At 44.2% G+C, this 26,207-nt stretch overlaps 1 protein-coding gene across 3 annotated transcripts in view; it reads left to right on the plus strand.

Moving 5' to 3' along the window:
• Positions 1–528: 528 nt before the first annotated feature.
• The window catches only part of HIVEP3 (HIVEP zinc finger 3), a 459,145-nt gene continuing 433,466 nt past the window's right edge, over positions 529–26,207 (plus strand). Inside the window, exon 1 of one of the 3 annotated variants that reach the window (XM_049093980.1) lies at positions 529–628. The gene's annotated coding sequence lies outside the window, so the exon portion shown is untranslated. The remainder of the gene's footprint in view (positions 629–26,207) is intronic. The other 2 variants (XM_049093976.1, XM_049093975.1) reach the window with 2 other exon arrangements.

A 26,207-nucleotide genomic window follows, 5' to 3' on the forward strand; every position in this document is an offset into this window, starting at 1 on the left:
AGGCAGCCAATGTAGCGCGCGGATAAAGCACCCCTGGGACTCGCCGCACGTGCATGGGGCTGGGGGCTGGTTTTCCGCAGCAGGTCACATCTTGGGGTCTCCTCTGGGTAGAGCCTGGCCCACTCCGGTTTGGTTGCCTCCCGTCGACTCGTTTCCAGGTGACTGCGGACCATGCACCCCGTAGTGTGGGCCTGACTCCCGGCTCCTCGGGCCACCCGGGGCTCCCGGCCGCCCCGGACCGGCGAGGACGCCCGGCCGGCGCCCGCCGCGGGGGACCCAGCCCGCCAGCACCGCGCATGCGCCGCTCCGGGCCGCGGAGGGGGCGGGGAGTGGGCGGGGCGGGCGTCCCTCGGGCCAATCGGAAGCGAGCGCCCCCGCCCGCCCGGCTGGTGGACCGAGCCTGACCCCGCGGAGGGCGGAGGGGGCGGGGCCAGCCGCGCGGCCGCGGGGGGCGGGGCCCGGGGCCCGGGGGCGGGGCCTGGGGCTGTCAGTCCCGCGCCCGCCGCCGCCGCCGCCGCCGCCGCCGCCGTTCCGTACCCGCCGTGGCCCGGTGGCCGCCCGCGCTGCCGCCCGCCGCCCGCCGCCCCGGCATCCCGAGCCGCGTCCCGCCGTGCCGGCCCGGGCGCAGGTAAGGCCGGCCGCCTGCCGAGCCCCGGCGCCCCCTCCTCCGCTCGCTCCGCCGCGCGGGCGCCCCCTCCGGGCCGTGTCAGCGCCGCGGCTCCCCGCCGGCCGGGGGCGGTCCCGGGGGGCGGTCCGACGCCCCCCCCGCGGCCCGGGCTGCGCGCTGCAGCGGGTGCCGGGGCCGCGCTCCGCAGCCGGGCGTGGGGCGGGGGCGGGGGCGGGGCCGTGCGCGCCCCCCGGCCGGTTACACAATCGCAGGGGCGGCGGGCGGGGGTCCCCACCTGTCCCCGCGACGCGCCCGCGGGGACCCGCAAAGTTTCACTCTGTGGCCGGCGCCCGTGCACATCCCCCGGGGCTGCGCGGAGACCGAGGCCGGGCCGCGAGGATGCGCCCGGCGCGCGGCGTCGCCTTTCCCGGGGCGGCTCCGGCCCAGGTCGCCCTCCCCGAAGTCCTGCCGGGAGCCCGGCCCCGGGGCTGCAGCGGCCCGGGCGGCTCAGCCTCCCCTCCCGCTCGGCGCTGCTCCCGTTCCTAATTTAGCATTGACATTCAGACCAGGTAGGCGAACGGCCTTAGCGTTTCCCCGACAGTTGATACCTGGCCAGGTGCTTTGCAAAACAGATCCTGAAGCGCGTGGCTAATGCCTCGGGTCTAGCAACTCTGCAAGAGCCCCCCCCCCCCCCCCCCCCCCCCCCCCCCCCCGAGAGCTTGAGGCTGCTTGCAGGGGGATGCTCTGGGCCGAGGTGCAGGCGGGAGAGCTGCTCAGGTCCTCTGGTGGCCCGGGAAGGGGTCGCTTTCCTGTGCTTCTCGCTCACGCCGTGTGTTGAGGGTCCCCGATCGTCTTCACGCAGGCAGAGGAGGTTTCAGAAGTGTTGCCGAGGCAGTGGCTCAGGGAAAACCAACCAACCTGAGACTCAGGCAAGTTTGGATACTTGTCTGCTTCACCAGGTGACCCCTCCTGTGCAGGGAACCTTGGCTCTTCCTGTCCCGTCCCCATCTTCCCCGTATAGGACTGTGTCCACCGGGGTTGGCAAGGCGGCTCCTCCTCTAGTCCCTAGACCTCTTGCTACCTGTGGTTTCCACACCTGCCTGGAGACATCCTCCACGAGTGGGCTTAAGAATTAGCACTTTTATCTGCCCATTAAGCAATACAGCCCGAAACTTCTGTAATGAGGCACTGTCCTAGCGTTGAATCTTTAATAATGTCTAATTCATGTTAATAGTGTTCCTACAATGATCATTCTATTAGCATGCCAGTTCTGCAACACCAGTACGTTTAGTATAGAAGCAGCAAGGCACTAGAAATATTATCACGGCAAAAACAGTTCTCCAACAGATTTGCAGCCCACTTTACTTGGATAATGACTGTTAAAGGCTGTTAAGGTTTTTTTTTTTTTTTTTTTTTTTTAATTCTTCGGTGCAGTAGGTGTTACTGATCTCTGAGGTCATTCCTCCCTGGAGTAGTCACTGGGTTGCAGTCACTGGGTCACTTAGATATTTTTTCGAGTTGTATCATCTGAGTTTCTTCCCCATGCTGATTTCTTTTGGGACAAGGTATGGAGCTAACAAGATGTGGTTTTGATTTGCCGGCCTACATTTTAAGAAGGGTGACATTTATTGTGTTTCGGGGCTTCTGTGAGAGCTGTTGATGCTGATTTTATGAGCACACGTACCAGACACTGTTTTGGGTGCTTTCCCGTTCTCACAGTGACCTTGTAAGGGAAGTACTGTCATGACCTCATGTTTCAGATGCTGAAATTGAGGTCCCGTTGATGGACTCAGGTGGCACAGTGGGGTAGATGACAGCTGGAGTCTAACCTAGACAGCCCGAGTTCAGAGTCCAAGTACTTAACCAACCACTGTGCTATCCTGCCTCCGTAGATTATTCTTTCAACAGGTATTTATTTCTGCCTTCTGTCTGTAGGACATTGCATTCTGTAGCGTGGGTGAAGAGTGCTTTATGGCGCAGCAGCAGACACTGGGTTACGGGTTCTTGTGGTCTTTTTTATTTTTATTTTTATTTATTTTTATTTTTTTGTCTTCTTATTTTTTTTTTTTTTCTTGTTGTGGTCTTAACTCTGCTGCAGCTCATGTGTGATTTCCAGCAGGATGCACACTCTCCTGCTTTGTATTCCCTCATTGGTGGAACAGCAGCAGTCGAAGCAGATGAACTAACTAGACTTAACCTCATGGGGTGCTGGAGAGATGAGTGAGTGCACGTCAGAATTAAATGTCCTCCTCCCTAAGGCACTGTGTAAGATCAAGTTTCAAACTAGTGTTGTGTGTGTGTGTGTGTGTGTGTGTGTGTGTGTGATGGGGAAGGAACAGGGGCATACCCAGCACTCTGGGCTGCTAGGGGCTATTATGGGAGTGTAATGGTTGAGAGATTTCATCTTAAATACTCCTCTATTATTTTATTCTGTTGCCACCAGCATCATTCCTTTTGTAATGAGGAGAATGAAAGCCGACCAGGAAAGAAGTCATCCTGTAGAAGTGAGGTAACCAGGTCCCGTCCTGTGTGAGGGGCATTTGTGGGGGACAGTGTGGCATTACTTTGCAGGAGGCTTGGGGTCCGATGATGGGAGGCTCTGAGTGGTGGACCCAGGAGTTCTCAGAATCACAAGAAGTCAGGATTGAAAGGGAACTTTAGGGTCATTGAGTTTGACACCCTCCTCCCTCCTCTCTTTTCCCCTTCCATCTGCCCATAAATCCAGTGGGTAAATCCCTCCCACTCAGTGCTCATCCTGCTCCTACTCGGACACCTTGTGGGTCAGACATTGGATGGGCTTCACAAATCTGTGCACCAAAGAAGTTGGAATTGTATCCAGTGACAGGGAATGGGAACCCACAGAAGGATTCTGGGCCCTTCTGGCTTGTGCTCTTGATGGATCATCATTGGCATAAAACCTGGATTAGAAGGGAAGTGTGAAACCAGGGAGATAGGTAGGAAGCCTTGGTCAGAATCTAGGATTGGGGTGGTCCAGACTGAGACAGGCAGTGACTTTGGGGTAACAGAGGGAGGAATGGACCCCAAAAGACGGAATCCACCCCCTCTCCCTCCCAGTGCTTGACTGTCCACAAGCGTCAGAGGGGGAGAACAAGTCAGTGTCTCCCTGGGGTGGGGTGGGGTGGGGGCATTGGAGAACCCCCGAATGGAGCTGGGGAGTGTGATGGGGTGGGCAGGGGAGACAGCTACCTTTGTTCCCCAAAGCTGGATAATAGACTGGGGCTTAATGGGAAGGCCCCTGTAGACTGGAAACAGATTTTCTTTCTTCTCTAGAAGGGAGTGTCCCATTTAAATACAGTGGGAAACTCCCTCTGCCTAATGAAGAAATGTAACAGTATTTCCCTGTGGGGGTTGGAGTCCCTGTGGGAGTTGCAGACTCCTTGGGCTCCACCAGTGGTGTCTGGTGCTTCTTGGTCACGGTGGGAATCAGGTGTTATCTGGAGTTGTACCTGACCTGTTGGTGATGCTGTCTTTGTCATTTCGTTAGGAAACCTTCTTTGGGGGGATTCTGTTTTCCCATGACACCTGTAAAATAAGTGCTGGAGAGCCAGCCCACCTTGGGGAGTGCTCAGGGTCATTAGAAATTTTTCCTTCTAAGGCAGATGATGGGGCACTTCAGAGGAGGCCTGGGTGAAATGATTACCACATTGACAGGCAAACAGAATAATTTGGAGGAACCAAGATTTACGCAGGAAACCACAAAGACAGGAAAAGTAGTCAGGAGTATTATAAGTTGAATTTTCTCTTGTTAATTTATGTGTTTCCGGCTTAGGATGCAGCATGTCTTGAATATTCATATTTACCAATTTATATGTTGACATATATTATCTAATAGTGCCTGTGGAAATAAATTGTATAACCTCAATTTTTTTTTCCCAGGACAATAATTGGTCTTGGGTTTTCAATATCTTTTAAACCTGTGATTCTCAAACAGGGGCAGTTTTGCTCCCTAGGGAACGTGGGGGCAATGTCTGGGACATTCTGGGTTGTCACAACTGGGGTATGAGCTCCTGGCATTTAGTGGGTGGGGGCTAGGGATGCTGCTGAGCATCCTACAGTGCACAGGATGCCCCCCCCCAGACCGGGAATTAGTAACCCCAAATGCCAATCTCAACAGTGTTGAGATTGACAAAATCCACTTTAGATCATAAAAACAATTTCTTATGAGGAGCAAGTTGAAGTTACAGGAAAAGAAGAAGAAGAAAGAGAAGGAGAAGGGAGAAAGAAAGGAGAAAGGAAGGAGAAAGGAGAAGAAGGAGGTTATACGAAGTGTTCCTTGACTTCCTGAAAGTGATAATGGTACCCTGGCTTCTGGCCCCCAGGAAGGAGAATCAGCTAAACGAGCTGCTGGAACACAGGCATTTGTCTGCCACCCAGGAGCTATTTCAATAGCTAGATTGCTCAACACACTAGTTTGGAACAGGAAGTAGAGGCCCTTGTAGTGGGATGAGGCTGTAGGGGTGATTTCTGGAGGCAGAAGGTTTGCAGGCCAAGAAGGGAAGCTGGGTCGTGCCAGAATCATTTTGAAAAGTTCTAGGGAGTTTTTCAAAGGTGATTTTGTTGAGGACAGCGAGTGTGATGTGTGGTGCTTTAGAAGTTGCTGTCTCTGCCCTGGGAGTGCATGAACCCTCCGGCCTGTGGATCTGAGAGGCTGAGGACTTCCCAGATTTTTCTGTGTTCAAACACAGGGTGGAGAGCAAAGGACACTTGGTTTTGTTTTCAGGTTGTAACTAGTGTCCTCTCGCCACACCCCTTTAACAACTTGTTTATTATGGTACATTTTAAACATAGATGCAAATAGAGAAAAGAGGACCCCTGTTCACCCGATGCCCAGCTTCAAGGATTGTCAGCCCCTGGCAGAGCTTCAATTTTACTCCACCCGTCTTAGACTCCTGACCCCCCCACCTTTTTTTTTTTTTTTTTTTTATTTAATCTAGAAAATGGCTTATGTAATTCCTGATCACCTGCCTCCTAGGAGAGGCTTGGCAGTGAAGGAGGGAAGTGATTTTCCGGTGCTTGGGTCTCCCTGGAGCACAGTGGATCCTGGACATGTAGGATTCTGAGAGCCCTAGGACCTAGGAATAGGCCTGGGTGTATCTGGGGTGGAAGAGCTCAGCGCCTCTTGGCGGGAGAGTACAGGCGATTAGGGACAAGTTTCTTTTTAAGCCTCATGGGTGGACAAGCCTGCTTTGAGTCTCTGCTGGTAGAAATGTTTCTGGATTTCGCAGTTGAGGCTCCCCTTGGTTCCTGGAGGGCACTTCCTCATAGGATGACCCCTTCTTTCATGACTCACTTGCTGGGTGCTGTGTGGTATGAAGTCAAGTGTTCTGTGTGGGCATCTGGTTCTGGCCTGGGGCAGGGGTGGTCTTCACTGCCTGCCCCCTCCCTGGAAAGCACAGGGCAGGGTAGGGGTGGGAGAAGGAGGCAGGATTGCCAGTGGTTGCAGATCCTTGTTTGCAGTGGCTGCTTCCCCGTGTTTGTTGGTAGATGGAGGGCTGTCCCAGTGTAGTCACTGGCAGTCCACACCAGATGGGGATGGCATTAAGGTTTACCCTTTGCAAACACGGCTTTCTTTTCTAAGTTGTGTCTCCCAGAGCTATAGAATTAAAGTTTTGATTTTTTAATTAAAAAAAATCTTTTTAGGCCGTTGGAGAAGTGGCATGTGTTTACTTGACTTGGGTGTTGTGTTGAAATATGCATACAAAGAATGACTTTAAAAGTTGAGAGAGTTCTTGGATAATCAGATAATTGATGTCTACGAATTTTAATTAGTGCTGGCTTCTGTAAATGTAGATGCTCTGGACGAGGTTCACAAGCAGCTACTTTAGTGTGAGCTTCTGGAGTCCTGAAGGGCTGTATTTCCCATCCTTATTTGCCTTGCTAAATACATTTTTTTTTTATTCCACATAGAAGTTTAGGTGGCATCAGCTTATTATGAATATCCTGTACCTGCAGTTGTGGATTTTCCCCACCTTTCTGTGGGGAAAGCAGCTCCTAATCTGTTACCAGGGGTCATTTACTCTGTGCCTCTGTTAGGTTGCAGGCACTTTGCTTACATTAACTCTGTTCCTTAGGACCCTGCCACGTGGGACTTAGTATTCCCACTTTGCAGAGGAAGAAACTGAGGCCTAGACAAGGTTAAGGAATGTCAGGAGGTAGCCCCGGCTTTGAATCCAGGTTTGCTTGATTCTGAAGCCGAGTGGTTTCCACTAGACCCTGTCTCTCCCAGTGAGAAGTTGGTGGGAGTTTGTAGGAGCGTTGGTGGAGAGGCCGGGGCAGGTGCTGTGAAGGGGGCTGAGAGGCCTGGTTACTCCAGCTAATGAAATCCTCACTCTGAATCCCCCTGGGAAACATTGCTTTTGAGTGTGATAAATTACTTGTGTCCTATTTTTGAGCTGACTGTATAAAACAGAATCACACACTGGTAGCCCTGAGCCAGATTTGGTCAGCAGATGTGTTTTATTTGGTCTGCACAGTGTTTTATTTTTTAAAAACTGGATTAATTGTCATCATTTAGAAAGTAGTAGATTTCACACTGAGATTCCCCAATTTCTTGGCTTCTCGGGAACCCTCAGAAGACGGGGCACCACCAGGCCTGCATTCCTCCCTGGCAATAGTCAGGAACAGCGGCTGCTCCCAGCTTGCCGTCTTGCCACCCTGCCCTCTTCACTCATTTGTGTTGCTCGCCAGGACTCGGAGGGCATTTGAGTTAGAGGCACCCTTATGGAAGTTAGGCACATGTTCTCTGCTGGTGGCAGGGATGCTTTAGTGGAGGCTTGTTCTGTATGTAAATTAATGATCCCCAGCAATTTTTCCGCTTTGCAGGGTGCCTAGAGAGGGTGGCTCTACTTGGCATGTGAACAGACACATCCACCCTCTCCTTCTGCCCCCCAGCAATGGCTAATTGGATTCTGGATGGGTTCTTGGACTAAGGGGGACCAATTAGATATCTGGGATTTGGACACTGAATCGGTTGAGCTGAGGATCCTCAGGCAGGAAGGACTTCTAGATTCGGGCTGACAGCAGTGACAGCAGAAAGATAGATGAGTGAGCAAAGAAGCTGGATGGCAGGCAGGTGAGAGAGCGCCTGGCAGCAGAGAGGGCGGCGGAGTTGCCTGGTCTCTACTTTCCCTATCCTTCCTGCAGTGGGTTCCTCTGTAGCCACTGCATTCACTCAGTGGTATTTATTGAGTGTTTGCTATAGGGCCAGGCACCATTCTAGATTCTTGTGATAGATCAGTGAATAAAACCAGACAATGGCCTTGTTCTCATAGAGCTTATATTTGGGTGTGGGGAAAAAACAACTCCGAACAAAAAAGGAAGTAACGTAAAGTATATAAGGTGGTGATAAGTGCAAGGAAGAAATATAAACTGAGTAGGGAAACAGAGTGGATGTTGGAGGTAATGCTGTTATGGTAGAGAGGGTGTTCAAGGAAGACCTCTTGATGCAGTGATATTTGAGCAGAGATGTGAATGAGGAGAGGTGTAAGCCATGAGGAGACCCAGGGGTGCTGCGTTCCCTGCGGAGCGTTCAACAAGTACAAAGGCCCTGAGGTAGGAGTATGCTTGACTTATTTGAAGAATAGCAAGGAGGGTATATTGTGGCTGGAATGCAATGAATACTGGGAGAGAATGTAGGGCCTCATATCTCTATTAAAGACTGATTTTATTCTACTGAGATAGGAAGCCATTGGAAGATTTTTGAGCACAGGTGGCATGATCTGGCTTCTGTTTTGAAAAATGTAAATACTGTATAGACAATAGACAGTAAGGCAGCTAAGGTGAATCCAGGACAACTAATTAGGAGGCAGTGCGATAGTCCAGATAAAATACAATGGTGGTTTCGACTTGGGTGGAGGTGGAGGTGGTGAGAAGTGGACAAGTTCTGAATATATTTTGAAGGTAGAATTGACCGGACTCGAGGACATATTTGGTATTAGATGTGAGAGAAAGAGAGGAGTCAAGATGAGTCCAACCTTTGAATAAAAACATTGCTGTGTTAGTTGGCATTTCCCCTTCTTTTCCTGAAAAACATTCAAAAGCAACAAAGGAAGGTGAAAAAATAATAATGAAAACCTTGCAAACTATTCTACTTTTGGCAAAATTAGGAGAGAAATTTAATTCATAGGCTTCAAAATGTGTGTGAAGAATATCCTGAATTGATGAGGTCAGGTGGCAGCCATGTGGGAGGAAATGAAGAGAGGCAGCATGGAGATGGTGAGAGAGCCCTGTAGCTACAGATCTCAGAAAGTTCTAGAAAATCATGCTCTTTAAGGTAAAAAGTGCAACCTGATGTGAAAAAGCTATATCCCTTGCTTGTAGCAACTGTTGGGAACTGGGTGTAGCTGAAGGAATATACCTTCCTAGTTTGGGTCAAAGAAGCCAAAGAAATGGGGTTACCTGGAGAACCACACCTGTGAGCTACCATGTTTATGGGGACTGTTCTGTCTCTGTGGGAGGCAGGGAGGAAGACAGCCTTTGGATTGCAAAAAAATAGCTCATTTGAAAGAGTATCGTGGTCGTCCTCCCCTCCCCTGGCTAGAGGAACCTCATGCAAATACTGTAACTGCCAAGGAAAACTAACTCCTTCAATGGTAACAAAGAAGGAAATGGTAGCCTTTTTTTTTTTTTCTTCTGATAATGGTAGGCAGGGTTATGTGGACCAAAGTTCCCGCTGAAAACTATTAAAATATTTGGGTATATTTTTTAAATTAGAAAAAATTAAATTTCCTTAAAAGCACTAAAGAACTGAGAAGAGAAAAAGGGGCAATCAAGTGGAAATCTATGGTCTGATGGGAACCGAGAGGGATGTGCAGGTCACTAGAAGGCTTCAGTCGCTTTTGCCCTGAGAATGTTTGTTGATTCTAATAAAATAGGGCTTTGGTTTTGGCAGCCTCGCAGGGCAAGGAGGTTAGAAGTCAAAGTCTGTAGCTTGCCCAAGGTGGAGAGTCTCATAGGAGACTATTTCCATATAAAGCTGGAACTACTCAGGGTAAAGGTGAACCAGAAGTAAAACCATCTCTAAGTGGTTTTACTTAGAGATAGTAGAGGTTTCCCAAGACAAAAAGAAGAGCAAGACAAAAAGGAAGAGGTGGGTTGTGATCACTGGCCAGCCTTTGCATAGATTTTGAGGACTGTTTTTTTTTACCACCTTGATTTTACAGAACTGCAGCCATGAATTTGGTTTGAGGTGGTTCCAGATTGCTATTGTGACCCCTCCTCTTGTTGTGGGACCCCCGCCTTGTCATTATTACATGAAACCAACTACAAAGCCACCATGTTGGAAAGCATAGCAGAGAAACTGCATCCAAGTGACACTATTAGAGCCATCCCCGGTTTTTCTTTCATGGCCTAAGCTTATTGGAGTTGGATTGTTTGTTGGAATTGAAGGACTCAAAACTGATACAAGGATTGACAGAAAGATCAGGAAAGAAGAGTATTAAATTCAGAAACACACACATATGGAGATTTCACCTCATTGGATTGGATGCTCCTCAGTCATCTTTGCTGCGGATTCTCTCTTCCCAGTTTTTTTTTTTTTTTTTTTTTTTTTTTATCTTTCCAGTTTTTAAAGTTGGGAGTATTGCAGGCTCAGGCCTTGGACTCTTCTCCATTCTTAGATGAATTTATCCTGTTTTATGGTATCAAATATCTATTTGTACATGACTCCTAAATTTATATCTCCGGTTTTCATCATTCTTCTGAAGTTTAGACCCATGTATTCATTTGCCCACTTTGATTCTATACTGGAGCATTTGACAAGATCTGAAACTTAACATGTCTTATACCAAAGTCCTGATTTTGAACTCCCTACTCCGAACCTTTTCCTTTATTCTCAGGCTTGTAGAAGGGCACCGCCATCTACCCAGTTGTTCAAACCCCAAACCTTGAAGTTATCCTTGAATCTTCTCTTTCCTATGACTCCCACATTTAGGCCAATAGGAAGTCCTGTCGCCTCTGCCTTCAAAACATGGACTGCATCTGAGCACTTAGCCTGGCCTCAGCTGTTCCCACCATCATCCAAGTCATGACCATCCTTTGCTTGGATTATTACAATAGCCTCCCTCATTCTATTCTACACACATGGTTAGAGGAGTCTTTTTAGAAAATTTAATAAAATTACATTTTATACATAAAGTATATTTATATAAAATTTTATAAATTTTATATAAATTTTTTCCCTCTTCCTTTTTTAGAGGGGCAGAAGGGGAGGGAGAGAGATAATCTAAGGCAGGTTCTACACCCAGTGCTGGAGCTCAGTGTGGGGCTGGATCTCACAATCCTGAGGTCATGATCTGGGCTTAAATTAAAAGCTGGATGCTTCACTGATGGAGCCACCTAGGCGCCCCTAGAGAAGTCTTTTAAAACATAAAAGATATCACGTTACATGCCTGCTTAAAACCAGTGTTTTCTCATTACATTTAGAATACCCCAAATCATTATCAGAGTCTATAGGACTGTGTACAATCTGGCTCCTACCTAGGTTTCTAAATTTATCTTATGCTTCTTTCTCTCTCACTTACTCTGCTACGGTTACACTGGCCTCTTTGCTCTTTCTGGACCTTCCCAAGTACATTACTACCATAGGGCCTTTGCCGTTCTTCCTTCTGATCTTGTTATGGCTCATTCCATCATGTCATTCAGGTCTATGACAGATATAACCTCTTCAAAGAGACCTCCTCTGATTCTTGCATGTAAATAGTCCTTGCCTTCCCCCTCCTCACAACCTTATCCTGCTCTGTTCCTCAGAATACTTGTCATGATCTTGTTTGTTGTCTGTTTTCTTCACTAAGTTTAAACTTTGTATAGTAGGAATGTTGTCTTATTTAATGCTTATTCCCAGCACTGGAATAATGTCTGGGTCATGATTTGAGCTGATACATATTTTTGAATGGCTTATTAAATGAAATTCATGAATGATAGAGGTGGCATATCATAGTTTCTAAGAGACATATTATTTAACAAGTGGTTTTGAGAAAGTGATTAGGCATTTAAAGATAAAATAGATTGTTATTACTATTTTCTTAAGTAGGCTCCATGCCCAACATGGGGCTTGAAGTCATGACCTTGAGATCGAGAGATGCATGCTCTACCAACTGAGCCAGACAGACACCCCTGAAATAGATTATTAATAAGGGGATGTTATGAACAATTTTATGTGAACATATTTGACAATTTAGATGAAAAAACAAATTTCTTTAAAGCCTGACATATCAAAACCAACACAAGAAGAAATTGAAAATCTGAATGGAACTAGATCTATTAAAGAATTGAATTCGTTATTAAAGACATTACTACCAACCAACCAACCAACCAAAGAGGCTCTGTAGGTCTATATGGTCTCTCTGGTAAAGTCTTCCCAATGTTTAAATGAAGTAATAACACCAATCTTACACATTTCCCCAGAGAATAGAAAAAAAGTGTAACATGTGCTCACTCATTCTTAAGAAAAATCTTTGTATCAAAACCTGATGAAGACATCACAAGAAAAGGAAATTAAAGACTGAACCCTCTCATGGACATTGATACAGAAATCCTAAACAAAATATAATCAAAATGAATTCAATAATGTATAAAAAGGATAATATGCCATAACCAATGGGACAGGTTTCAGGAATTTACAAGTAGTTTAATATTTGAAAATGAGGATAATTCACAATAACAGAATAAGGAGAAAATACATACAGTAATCTCAATAAATGCGGAAAAAGATTAGATAAAATTCAGCATTGATTCATGATAAAAAGAATAAGTCTTAGCAAGGGAAATTCTTTATCTGATAATGAGTGCCTACAAATAACTTAAACATCATACTTAATGGTGGAATGTTGAAAGCCTTCTTTCTCTCTGGGATGTCTGCTAGCATGACTTCTATTTATTATTGCATTAGAACCGCTAGCCGTGGCAGCAAGGGCAGAGAAAGTAATAAAATTGTCACAATTAGGATGTAACATGATTGTGTATCCAGAAAATCCAAAAGAATCTTTAGATAAACTCTTGGAATTAATAAGAAAATTTAGCAAGGCTGATGGATACAAGATCAACATATAAAAATCAGTTGTATTTCTGTATACTAGTAACGAAGAATAGTAAACAAATTTTAAAAAATGATACCATTTACAATAGCCTCAAAAACACCAAATTTATAGGTATAAATGTAATAGAGATGTACAATATCTCTACACTGAAAATAAGAATATATATTGAGAGAAATTAAATAAGACTTTAGTAGATGGGGAGATATACTATGTTCATAGACTGGATGACTCAATGTGGTAAAGATGTCAGTTCCCCCAAATTTATGTAAACCATTCAAAATTATAAAAGACTTTTAAAGGGACATTATCTGAACTGTGAAATTTGTATGGAAAGGAAAAGAGGCAAAATTAGCTAAGACAATCATGAGGAATAAGAACAAAGCTGAGAGAACTTCCACTACCAGACATCTAGACATTTTTTTTTTTAAGATTTCCTTTATTTACTCATGAGAGGAACACAGAGAGAGAGAGGCAGAGAAACAGGCAGAGGGAGAAGCAGGCTCCATGAAGGGAGCTCGACCTGGGACTCGATCCCAGGACCCCAGGATCAGGCCCTGGACTGAAGGCAGCGCTAAACCGCTGAGCCACCCGGGCTGCCCAAGACATCTAGACTTATTATAAAGCTATAGTAATTAAAGCTGTGGTATTTGTGCCAGAATACACAAAGGGCCCAATGGAACATATTAGGAAATTTAGGAAGAGATCCTTATATGATCACCTGATTTGCAACAAAGGTAATCCTGAAATGTAGAAGAGAGTGTCTTTTCAATAAATGGTGCTGGTTCAATTTAATGTCCATATGGAAAAAGTGAATCTTGATCTCTTCTTCAAACCATTCACAAAATTAATTCCAGCTGCATTGTAGATCTAACTATGACAGGTAAGACAATAAAGGTCTTAGGAGGAAACATAAGAGAATATCTGTGTAACCTTGGGATAGCAAACATCTTTTAAAGAAGACACAAAAGCACTAACTATAGAGGGAAATATTGATAAACTAGATTAGATTGAAATAAAAAATTAATGATCAGGGGCAGCCCGGGTGCCGCCTTCGGCCCGGGGTGTGATCCTGGAGTTCCGGGATCGAGTCCCACATCGGGCTCCCTGCACGGAGCCTGCTTCTCCCTCTGCCTGTGTCTCTGCCTCTCTGTGTGTGTGTCTCTCATGAATAAATAAATAAAATCTTAAAAAAAACCCACACTTCAACACCCGTAAAACAATCAATGTGATTCATCATATCAGCAAGAGAAAAACCAAGAACCATATGATCCTCTCATTGGATGCAGAGAAAGCATTTGACAAAATACAGCATCCATTCCTGATCAAAACTCTTCAGAGTGTAGGGATAGAGGGAACATTCCTCGACATCTTAAAAGCTATCTATGAAAAGCCCACAGCAAATATCATTCTCAATGGGGAAGCACTGGGAGCCTTTCCCCTAAGATCAGGAACAAGACAGGGATGTCCACTCTCACCACTGCTGTTCAACATAGTACTGGAAGTCCTAGCCTCAGCAATCAGACAACAAAAAGACATTAAAGGCATTCAAATTGGCAAAGAAGAAGTCAAACTCTCCCTCTTCGCCGATGACATGATACTCTACATAGAAAACCCAAAAGTCTCCACCCCAAGATTGCTAGAACTCATACAGCAATTCGGTAGCGTGGCAGGATACAAAATCAATGCCCAGAAGTCAGTGGCATTTCTATACACTAACAATGAGACTGAAGAAAGAGAAATTAAGGAGTCAATCCCATTTACAATTGCACCCAAAAGCATAAGATACCTAGGAATAAACCTCACCAAAGATGTAAAGGATCTATACCCTCAAAACTATAGAACACTTCTGAAAGAAATTGAGGAAGACACAAAGAGATGGAAAAATATTCCATGCTCATGGATTGGCAGAATTAATATTGTAAAAATGTCAATGTTACCCAGGGCAATATACACGTTTAATGCAATCCCTATCAAAATACCATGGACTTTCTTCAGAGAGTTAGAACAAATTATTTTAAGATTTGTGTGGAATCAGAAAAGACCCCGAATAGCCAGGGGAATTTTAAAAAAGAAAACCATATCTGGGGGCATCACAATGCCAGATTTCAGGTTGTACTACAAAGCTGTGGTCATCAAGACAGTGTGGTACTGGCACAAAAACAGACACATAGATCAGTGGAACAGAATAGAGAATCCAGAAGTGGACCCTGAACTTTATGGGCAACTAATATTCGATAAAGGAGGAAAGACTATCCACTGGAAGAAAGACAGTCTCTTCAATAAATGGTGCTGGGAAAATTGGACATCCACATGCAGAAGAATGAAACTAGACCACTCTCTTTCACCATACACAAAGATAAACTCAAAATGGATGAAAGATCTAAATGTGAGACAAGATTCCATCAAAATCCTAGAGAAGAACACAGGCAACACCCTTTTTGAACTCGGCCATAGTAACTTCTTGCAAGATACATCCACGAAGGCAAAAGAAACAAAAGCAAAAATGAACTATTGGGACTTCATCAAGATAAGAAGCTTTTGCACAGCAAAGGATACAGTCAACAAAACTCAAAGACAACCTACAGAATGGGAGAAGATATTTGCAAATGACATATCAGATAAAGGGCTAGTTTCCAAGATCTATAAAGAACTTATTAAACTCAACACCAAAGAAACAAACAATCCAATCATGAAATGGGCAAAAGACATGAACAGAAATCTCACAGAGGAAGACATAGACATGGCCAACATGCATATGAGAAAATGCTCTGCATCACTTGCCATCAGGGAAATACAAATCAAAACTACAATGAGATACCACCTCACACCAGTGAGAATGGGGAAAATTAACAAGGCAGGAAACAACAAATGTTGGAGAGGATGCGGAGAAAAGGGAACCCTCTTACACTGTTGGTGGGAATGTGAACTGGTGCAGCCACTCTGGAAAACTGTGTGGAGGTTCCTCAAACAGTTAAAAATATACCTGCCCTACGACCCAGCAATTGCACTGTTGGGGATTTACCCCAAAGATACAAATGCAATGAAACGCCGGGACACCTGCACCCCGATGTTTCTAGCAGCAATGGCCACGATAGCCAAACTGTGGAAGGAGCCTCGGTGTCCAACGAAAGATGAATGGATAAAGAAGATGTGGTTTATGTATACAATGGAATATTACTCAGCTATTAGAAATGACAAATACCCACCATTTGCTTCAACGTGGATGGAACTGGAGGGTATTATGCTGAGTGAAGTAAGTCAGTCGGAGAAGGACAAACATTATATGTTCTCATTCATTTGGGGAATATAAATAATAGTGAAAGGGAAAATAAGGGAAGGGGGAAGAAATGTGTGGGAAATATCAGAAAGGGAGACAGAACTTAAAGACTGCTAACTCTGGGAAACGAACTAGGGGTGGTAGAAGGGGAGGAGGGCGGGGGGTGGGAGTGAATGGGTGACGGGCACTGGGTGTTATTCTGTATGTTAGTAAATTGAACACCAATAAAAAAAAAAAAACCCACACATAACAAAACAAAACAAAAAAACTTCTGATCATCAAAAGACACTGTGAAGAAAGTGAAAGGGCAATCCATAGGGCAGAAATGTTGTAAAGAACTAAAAACCAGTAAGAGAAAAGCAAGTAGCTCAGTACAAAAATAGATAAAAAAGGACAAAGTAAGTAAACAGCTTGCACAGAGGATTTTCATATGGTCAATTAGTACATTAAAAGGTACTCAACTGGGCAGCCCCAATGGCATAGCGGTTTAGCGCCGCCTTCAGCCCAGGGCGTGATCCTGGAGACCCGGGATGGAGTCCCATGTCAGGCTCCTTGTGTGGAGCCTGCTTCTCCCTCTGCCTGTGTCTCTGCCTCTCTCTCTCTGTCTCTAATAAATAAATAAAACCTTAAAAAAAAAAAGGTACTCAACTTCATTTGTTCTCAGAGAAATGCAAATTAAAGCCACAATAAGTATCTCTACATATCTATTCGAATGGACAAAATGAAAAAGGTAAAATCAAGTATTGACAAGAACATGAAGAATTTGACTCATATATTATTGGTGGGAGTGTACAACTACTTTGGAAAACTGGTAATATCTACTGAAGCTGAACACACATACCCCATACTCCAAATTACACGCCTCAGTATGTACCCGAGAGATGTGTATATATGGTTATAAACAGTCATTTAAGAATGTTCATGGCACTCCTATTATGTTATTAATAGCCTCAAAGTAGAAATAACCCAAATGTCCAAAGGCAGTAGAATGGATAAATAAATCATAGTGTATTCATACATTCCATTGTATGAATTCTTATTCCTGTGTAAGAATAAGTTATCCATAACTACATACGGAGACATGGATGAATTTTACGAGCATGATGCAGAGATAAAAAGAAACCAGATACCAAAACAGACAGAATTACTTTTTGGTGATATAAATCAAGATAGTGCTTGCCTAGGGGGGGTAATGACTGGAAGGGGAAATTTACGGGGTTTCTTGGATATGGGTTATGTTCAGTTTTCTGCACTGGACGATGTAGCTCAGGGTGTGGCATGCAGGGGTGTGGTGCATGGAACGCATGAAATTTACTTTTGAAAATTCAGCGACCTGGACATTTATGCTCTGTGCACTTCTCTGTATGTATCTTATGCTTCATTAAATTTTTGATTTAAAAAAATTGGATTGGATCCAATTTTAAAGATCCAATATTGGATCTTTACTTCTGTTCTTAAACCCAAGCAAGTTACAGCTAGATTCAATATTTAAATATAAGATGAAAGTTCCACAATTAAATATGGGTCAACATTTTGAAAGTCTTGGTGTACCCTAAATTGTACTGCATAAAACGAAAAATTCATTCAAAAGGCACAATTAAAATTATAATTAAACCAAAGGTAAATGTCAAGCTAAGGGAAATATTTGTAAAATAACATATTATGTCTGCCAGTCATGTCATCAAATATTAAAAACTGGATAATGCCAGGTGTTGCTAAGGTTTTTTAGAAGAGTACTCTCATACCCTGTTGTTGGAACTATTTCTACAGCATTTTTAGAGGTGTTTGGCAATGTCCTTTAAAATTTAAAACATACATCCTATTTGACCTCACAATCAATTTCCAGGAATTTTATCTCAGAAAATATTTGTATAAGTGTGTGAAATTATATATATCAGGATCAAATATTCATTAAAGGAGTTTTTGTGATAAAACTGGAAATATCTTAAGTGTCTATTAATATAGCACTAGTTAAAAGGTATGATAGGTATGATCTATATAATAAAATATTCTATGTCCCATAGAAAGGATGATATTGCTTTGTATCAAGTGAAAAAAATCAGATGGCTAGGAGAGACTGGTGAATAAAAAGAGTAAGTTGATGAGCATTTATTATCTCCTTTAAAGAAATATACATTTTATTGGAAAATATACACCAAACTATTAACCATGGATATTAGGAGAAATACCCTTTCTTGAGGTGTCTGAATTTTTTTTTTTTTACAACAATGGGCATATTACTCTAGCAGGCAGAAAAAGTGTCAAAAATTACACAAAAGCAAAATGAAATTTCTTGCACAGAATGATCCCATATAAGTGAAAATATTCATGGGACATGTGTTAAGTTTGGTAAAAAGTAGACCAGAGTGTCCACACTGGCTGTCTCCTGGGGATGAGATTACTCATGATTTTCATTTTTATATTTCGTTGCATTTTCCAAATTTCCTACAAGTTTGTGTTGCTTTATTAATTGAAAGATAACTAATAAGGACTATGAAATTCTGTCTGTATTTTACCAGCTTCATGACATGGATGAAACCCCTAACGAAGGCATTTTTTCCCATCCTTCTTGCCTATTTCCCTGTATCTGCTGGTTCTTTTCCACAGGCACCCTACCTTTCATTTTTCTACAGAACACAGATACGTTTGCTTTGGAAATAATTGAAACAATATAAGGCATAGAGGGAAAAAGGGGGAAGTTCTTTTCCCTGTTTCACTTCTCTCCCACGGTTCTTTCTTTCTTTTTCTTTCTTTCCTTTTTTTTTTTTAAAAGATTTTATTTATTTATTCATGAAAGACACACAGAGAGAGGCAGAGACACAGGCAGAGGGAGAAGCAGGCTCCCTGTGGGGAGCCCGACGTGGGACTTGATCCCAGGACTCCCGGGGTCATGACCTCAGCTGAAGGCAAATGCTCAACCACTGGGCCACCCAGGTGCCCCCCCCCCCCACGATTTTTTTCCTGTACATTTTGCTCAAGTATGTACATCCAGATACAAAGTCTTTTTTTTCAACACAAATGGAATGCTTGCCCAGTACTTCCTATCACATTCTACTGGCTGCTGTTCTTGGACTTTTCATGCGGTTTCACCCCTATGTGCCCAAAGCCCCTTTTGCTCTTTCCTCCAGTCCCTGGGCAAGCAGCAATTACAGCATGTGATCATTTGATGTTTTCACTAAGGGCTTTGGAAGGGGACAGTTCCAAAGGGACAAAGCACAACAGGAAAGCCAACATCACCATAGCTGTGAGGCTGCTGGAGGACGATGGGCAGCATGGCAGGATACCGTTTCCAGTTGCTCACTGGGTTTTCGGCCCTCTGGTTCCATTTACTTATGGCACACCCCCCTGCCTAGGCAGCCAGGGCATTCCACGTTCATTGCCTTGGGGGTGGACAAGTGCCATCGCAGATTCCAGAAATCAATGCCTGGCTTTTGATTTTCCAAAGCCCAGTCCTGAGGGGGGCACCAAAGGGCTCAGTGCATAGACAGTAGATTTAGAAGGATGCCTGCTGAGCAAGAGAAGGCTTTTCTAGCCCCCCTCAATCTCCCTGCCCCTTTCCCAGGGCGGTAATAGTGCCCTTGGAAGGGGAATGGGAGGAGGGCGACAGGACCAGGTCAGTGGCCCCTGACAAGGCTGGCTGCACCTGTGTCTAGGCTGAATCCCCAGGGGCTGTGACCACATAAACCCATAAATCCTCATGAGTCTGGGGATCCAGATATCGGAGGAAGGCTGTGCTCCTGTATTTAGGCAAAGCCCAGGACTATGGTGTGACCCTGCTTCCCAATGCCTGGAGCATCCATGCAGAGGTGGCTTCTTCCTCGGTGGAGGCAGAGAAGCCCCCCACCCCCTACCCCCAGCATTTCCCAGAGTCCTTGAGCAGCAGGGGGCAGGGAACGTGCTCCTGGGAGGTGCAAGGGCCTTGGAGGTTGGCTTAGAGAAGGCTGAGGAGGCCTGTGCTTGGGAGGGCCCTGTGGTCCTCTGAGTGGACCAGTCAGGGATCCAAGGGGAGAGAGGAGGTGTGGGCAGGGGCCAGGGGGGTGGGGGCGGCTTGGGGGACCAGGTGCCCCTCTGCCTCTGGCTCCTTGGCGCTCACTGAGTAAGGCCCAGGAATTTAGATCTAACCCTGTGGAGGTGAGGCTGGGGAGAGACTTGGAATTGGGTGCAATTGCCACATGGAGGGTTTAAGTAAATATTAGCCGATTAGAGAGCAGTGAAGGCGCATGCTTTGCACACCTGAGTTTGAGAACTGAGGATTGTCTCCATTACAATCAGGAAAGGAGGTTCGCTTTTAAAAAATTTTTTTTAAATTAAAAAAAAATTTTTTTTAAAGGAGGTTCGCTTTTATTTCTTTGCCCTGATTGTGGTGCCGTGGGGCTTGGTGTGACGGCCAGGAGCCCAGGGATTTCCTGAAGTATGATCTGCAGGAGGCATCTCACCTTCCCCCCTGCTTGGCTGCTCAGGGTGGGGCAGGTGGGGGTCGCCACGGGCTCTTGGGGACCAGCAGGTCCGGCAGCCACAGCTGTATGGGAGTATGGCTGTATGGCTGTATGTCCGGCAGCCCTTGCAGCTGTATGGGAGTAGAGTAGGGAAGGATGAAAGCAGCAGAGAGGGACCTTTCTGGACAAGGCTATACAGCGCCCTTAGAGCTGATGCCCAACAATCCAAGAGATGCAAATGAAAACCAACAAGGAACCATGTTTGTTTGTTTGTTTGTTTTAAACATAATCTCTGTGCCCACCATGGGGCTCGAACTCACGGCACAGAGATCAAGAGTTGTGTGCTCTGCTGACTCAGCCAACAGGGCACCCCAAGGAATTGTTTTTCAGCTCATTAAATTTGGGGGTGAGGGGAAGATGCTTGTCACTGACTTGCATTAATTCAAGGGTGGGTTAAGTGATTTTCAGACCTATGTTTATCAGTGGTTCATAGAATTTGGAGTTAGTTCTGGAAACCACCTGGCAACTTTAGCTCCATTGGTGCCCAGAAGCTTTGCTTCAGTGGACATCACAAGACAACAAGCTAGTGGCAAGGAGAGGACAGAATGAGAGGACAGCACTGGGCTGTTTGAGAGGAAGTTTCTTTGGAGCCGCTTGAGGGATTCTGTGAAGCTCAGGATGTAGGTCCTTTCGGTGGCCCAGTTTTATTTGTGCTCTGCTGTCTCCCCATTATTTCAGACTTTGCTGATCTTTGCCACAAATCCTAATCTGCTCATCTGCTCTGTCCCCCTTTCTCTTCCTGCCTTCCTGCTCCTGCTTTGCACACTCTGCTAACCTCTTTGCTCTATGCCATTGGCTGTTGGTTTTTCTTCTTCTCCCTGAACTCTGACCCCACTTGCCCCTGGCCTTTTTCTTTCCTGTGATGTGCACATCCTTGCTCAAGTACGGCTCCATTGTTAACTTTGTGGCATGCCTTTTTCTTTTCACCTCGCGGACTCTCCACCAGCTGGGAAGGAACATGTATCTGCTCTTCAGGAAATGCTGTCCTTTGGGTGGAAAAGGACCGGTTTCCTGGCAGTGCCAGAATGAAGATCTTTCTCTACTGGAAACAAACAAAACCCCTTTATCTGTGGAACTTCCTGTTTCCTCCAGTGAAAGCTGTGCTTCTCAAACATGGGGCGTTATGCCAGGGGCACATGAAATCATAGGACAAACTGGGCACATCTTCCTGGATGTGACTTGGAACTTTGGGGGAAAGTCATTTTGAGTTTTTCTTCCTCATCAAAAATGCTGCCACATATGGGCTGAAGAATAAAATTCACATGGCATTTAAAGATTAAACAGGAGGTATAAAAATTTCATGCTTCTAGTAAGCTGCTTTGGGTTATGTCTTCAGAATTCCTGGGGTGTCTTTCTGCTGCTCTGCTGTACTTCAGTGGAGAATTTTGAGAAGCCTATCAAGCATTCCCTGGAAGTGGCAGATGGCTGCAAGTTTGACCCAGTGAATTTAGCACCTTGGGCTGATTTAATGAAGTTGGAAAAAACTTTGAAATATTCATAGAGATTTCTTTCCTCCCCATCCCTTAAAGTTCCCCAGTCCTCCTACTTATTGCTATTAATTCATTGCCTGAGGAGCATTTGGATTGTTAATAGCAGAAATGTAAAGATAATAAAACAGGGTTTCTATCGAGATTTTACATTCAATCGAGATTGTGTGTGTGTGTGTGTGTGTGTGCATAGCAGAGACCAGCAAGCTTTCTGACTTGTCAAAGTTGGTTAATGAACATCAAATGTAAATCTCTTGGAAGGAATCAATGTACTCTGAGTTGAAGTGTGTTTTCCCCATGATTTGTATGTTGAAAACCCCCAAAACCTGAGAATGTGACCTTGTTTGGAGGTAGGGAGTACAGAGGTAGTCAACTTAAAATGAGGTCTTTAGGATGGGGTCTAGTCCAGTGTGCCTGGCGTCCTTGTAAAAGAGGAGAAGAAAAATGGACACAGCTATGCATAGAGGAAAGGTTACATGATCCATAGTGCAAGAAGAGGGGCCAGGAATAGATCCTCTGCTAAGCCTTCAGAAGGAACTGACCTTGCCAATACCTTGATCTAGAACTTCCGCCTCCAGATGTGTAGGCAATAAATTTCTGGGTTTTTTAAAGTTTACAGCAGCCTTAGTAAACTAATAGACAAAGGATAAGGTTATGCCATAAACCACAGATTGGAAATATCATGTTTCCTTAAATCTAAGATGTTATGAGTTTTAAGGTACACTCCAATTTAAGAGATATCTATGCGTAAGGAAATGTCTATCTTAGAATCAATAAATATGGCAGTGTAGACGAGAAACAAAAGTACCTTGTTCTGCAAACCAACTAAACATGGTATAAAGCAGGAATGCGGAACAACCAGAGGAGATGTGCTGCAGCTTCTATGGCCATGGATTCATGGAAAGAGATCCAGTGTCCTATCTTTATGCCATGGGCTGATCCTTGCAGGTGGGGTGAGGTGAATCCAAGAGCAGCATCATTACCTCACTCTTATTTCCGCTGTTTCACAGGGTGAAGCCTTGTAGAGAAGTTCTTTGTGTCATCATGGTGCAGCACCAGCAAAAGTGCAAAAGGTCAGGGTGACATGTTTGAGATTGACATTAGAGAGCAGCACAGCATAGTGTCCCAAACTCCTGGTCTTCAAGTTAGTTTTGAAGTAAAAAAGAAAAGTGGGAGAAGACTTTGAGAATGAGTGAGCCAGTGAACCCAAAGGAGTGTGTGGATGAGATTGAAAGGATGCAGATGACCCTTCTAGATCTGATGCTTGAAGGCCAGCATGAGAACCAAGGACCTCAGTGAAGGATTTGGTGGGGGTAGAGACCAATGACCAAAGATTGAATGGGACAAGGACAGTGCGATAGAAGCCAGGGTAGGCACCAGGTGCCCAAATGTCCGAGCCATGTTTGACAGAATCTTGGCAAGAGGGATGATAGTAGTGTGATATTTTTGAATTCACCAATTTTTAACTTGAAATGATTGCTTTCAGTCAGAAGTGACTGTGTTTACCTGGAAATAACCGAGATTGAATTTCTGGCTTTGGAGGGAATTGGGGGCAGGGGCTGTCAGGACAGAAATTAATTCTGGTTAAAGTTAATATGAGAAAAATGTATCTGACTTTGTACCTTTGTTTTGATTTAGTTTTTCTTTTTTTTTTTTTTTTTTTTACTTAGTACACCAATTTTTTACTTCTAAGCTGTTGCCCACTTCCCTCCCCCCATGTTTTATGGATTTCACTTGCACCAAGAACATTCAGTTGTTTGTCTTATCCATTTCCCCTTAGTTTCCTAACCTGCTTTGGGTTACAGACCACTTGAGCATGTGATGAAAACTATATTTCTGTAGAAATATGCATGTGGATGCACATACATATCGAATTTGGCATTGAATTTCAGGGAATTCCCAGACACTCCAAAACCCCTCATGTTGTCAAAAATGGAAATAAAAAGTTGGTTTGTGTTAATAGAAATGTATTAAGAATTCTGGTTCAAGATAAAAGAGTTGTGTATATTCACTTGCCTCCCCAGCCTTCCTAGAAACCACTGAAATGAGAGTTGAAGATACGTAGAAAACAACGAATCCATGACAGCTCTGAAAACAAGGAGTGCTATGGGGTAGACAAGAGATTTCATCAACTTTTTGGAAGATGGAGATTAGATGGGCTTGAATTTTATTATTTCAAGTTCAATATATAATTGGAAATATGTTTAATAGTAAACCATGGCCTAGAACTCAAATGGGGGGCAGTTCCAAGGAGCGAAACTTTCTTCAGAGAGGCTCTAAGCTTGGGATTGGTACATATAGAGGATCAAAGTGAGCTCCAAGGCAGCAGTCTGGGTTGTTCAGTGGAAAGATGTCCTCAGGACATTTTGGATTAAGTAACTCCTTCCTTTCTTTGATGTGTATAGAGCAGTTTGAATTCTAAGAACTGTTTTTTGTGAACTTCTGAAAGATTTGCTGAAGGAAAGCTCAGGGTGTGAGTTAGAGCAAGACAGAATAATATTTGAAGCAGACCCAGTGGATAAAATGGAAATCCTAGGAGTTGAGCCAGAGAGTGAAAAGGAAAGCCATCTCAGACTAGGAGGAAAATACTTTTAAGTGCCCCCCCCCCCCTTTTGCTTGACAGTGGTGGGAGTTCCAAATCCATTTGCCTGCTTTCCATCCAGGTATTCCAAAGAGAAGGATCTCTCCCACAAACGCTACAGCCTGCTTCCATATTCAGAGCAGATAGATCTCCTTAGTTGCAAAGGAAACTTGCACTGAGCTGCCTATCCTTTCTATGAAGTCCTTCATCAATAAACATAAATGGTCAACTAAGGAGAACCTGACATCCGAGAGAAATCAACATTATGAAAGACAAAGACCAAGGTAAACAAAACAAGAAGTCACCTGAAAGGTTCTGGAAATATTAAAAGCAATTCAGAGATTTTCACCTGACCAAAAGAATGACACATTGCTATGAAAAAGATGTAGTTTTAGAAGAAAGAAGTTCCCCAGAAATTAAAAATATGATTGTTGAAATTTAAAAAAATGAGTAAGATGTTGGGAGGACAGAAAGGACACTGATAAATTACAAATGATCACACAGGAAGATGAAGTTGAAAGAAATCTTTCTGAACCTAGTACAAGAAGATAGTATATAAGAGATATGTAAAAAGACCATAAAAATGGTTTGAGAAGGTCCAGTATCTGTATAATAGATACAAAGGAAATCATCAAAGAAATAGCAGAATTAACTTTCTCTGGGGCAAAGCTTCAAATTCTTGAATTAAAAGGAGTCCATTGTGTGTTAAGCAGAATAAGTGAGAAAAGACCCAAACTAAGTAAGCTCTTATGGAGTCCTGCTATTCTGGAAATGAAGATAGATACTATGAGAGCTCTCAGCAAGAGGAAAAATCAGATTATTCACAAGGAAATGGGGGAATAGATTCACGTCACTTCAGTAATCGACATTAGATGCTAGCAGACAATGGAATAATGCTTTCAAATTTCTAAAGGGCAATGAACCAAGAATTCTATACCCTGCTGTATTAATTAGGGTGCTCTTGATGGAAAGGAACAGAAAACCAACCTCAAATGGCTTATATAAGAAGGAAATGTATTATCTCACACCTATGAAATTCATAGGTAGGGCATCTCAAGGGTTGGTGAATTCACTGGTTTAATAATGAAAAATGACAAAAAAAAAAAAAAAAAAACCCTTTCCTGATTCTTCTGCCATTCTGCAGCATCATCCTCAGCGTTTTGGCTTTGTACTCAGGCTGGTTCTTCTCTGGTGACAAGGTATCCACTGTAGTTCCAGGCACCACATCCAGAAACAACAATCTCCAGAGGAAAGACAAGAATGTCTCTTATTCAGAAGCTAACCTGCTTTTCTTCATGTTTTGTTCACTAACATTTTTATAACATGTTTATTCCTCAGCCAATCATTGGAACGATAATAGGGTGACCGTATTGATCTAGACAGGTCAGGAATTAGCCTGCGTGGACACGTGGAGAGGGAAAATACCTGCACCAAACAAGATCCCATAATGAGGTGGGAGCAGATGAATGTTATGACATGTAGCAGTGTCTGCTCTACCAGCCACATGAATAATTAAATGTGAGAGTCAAGGAAATATTTTCATATGTGTAGGGACTCAGGAAACTTGCCTTCCACCGTAGTCTCTCCAAAAAAAGAACAATTACTGGAGCCTATTTCCTAGCCAAACAATAAATCAAGAAATGATGAAAATATTGGATCTGGAAACCATAATAATCCAGTAGGGCAATGAAAAGAAATCCTAG

Source organism: Canis lupus, chromosome 15, assembly GCF_003254725.2.
Source record: "Canis lupus dingo isolate Sandy chromosome 15, ASM325472v2, whole genome shotgun sequence".
Classification (NCBI taxonomy): Eukaryota; Metazoa; Chordata; class Mammalia; order Carnivora; family Canidae; genus Canis; species Canis lupus.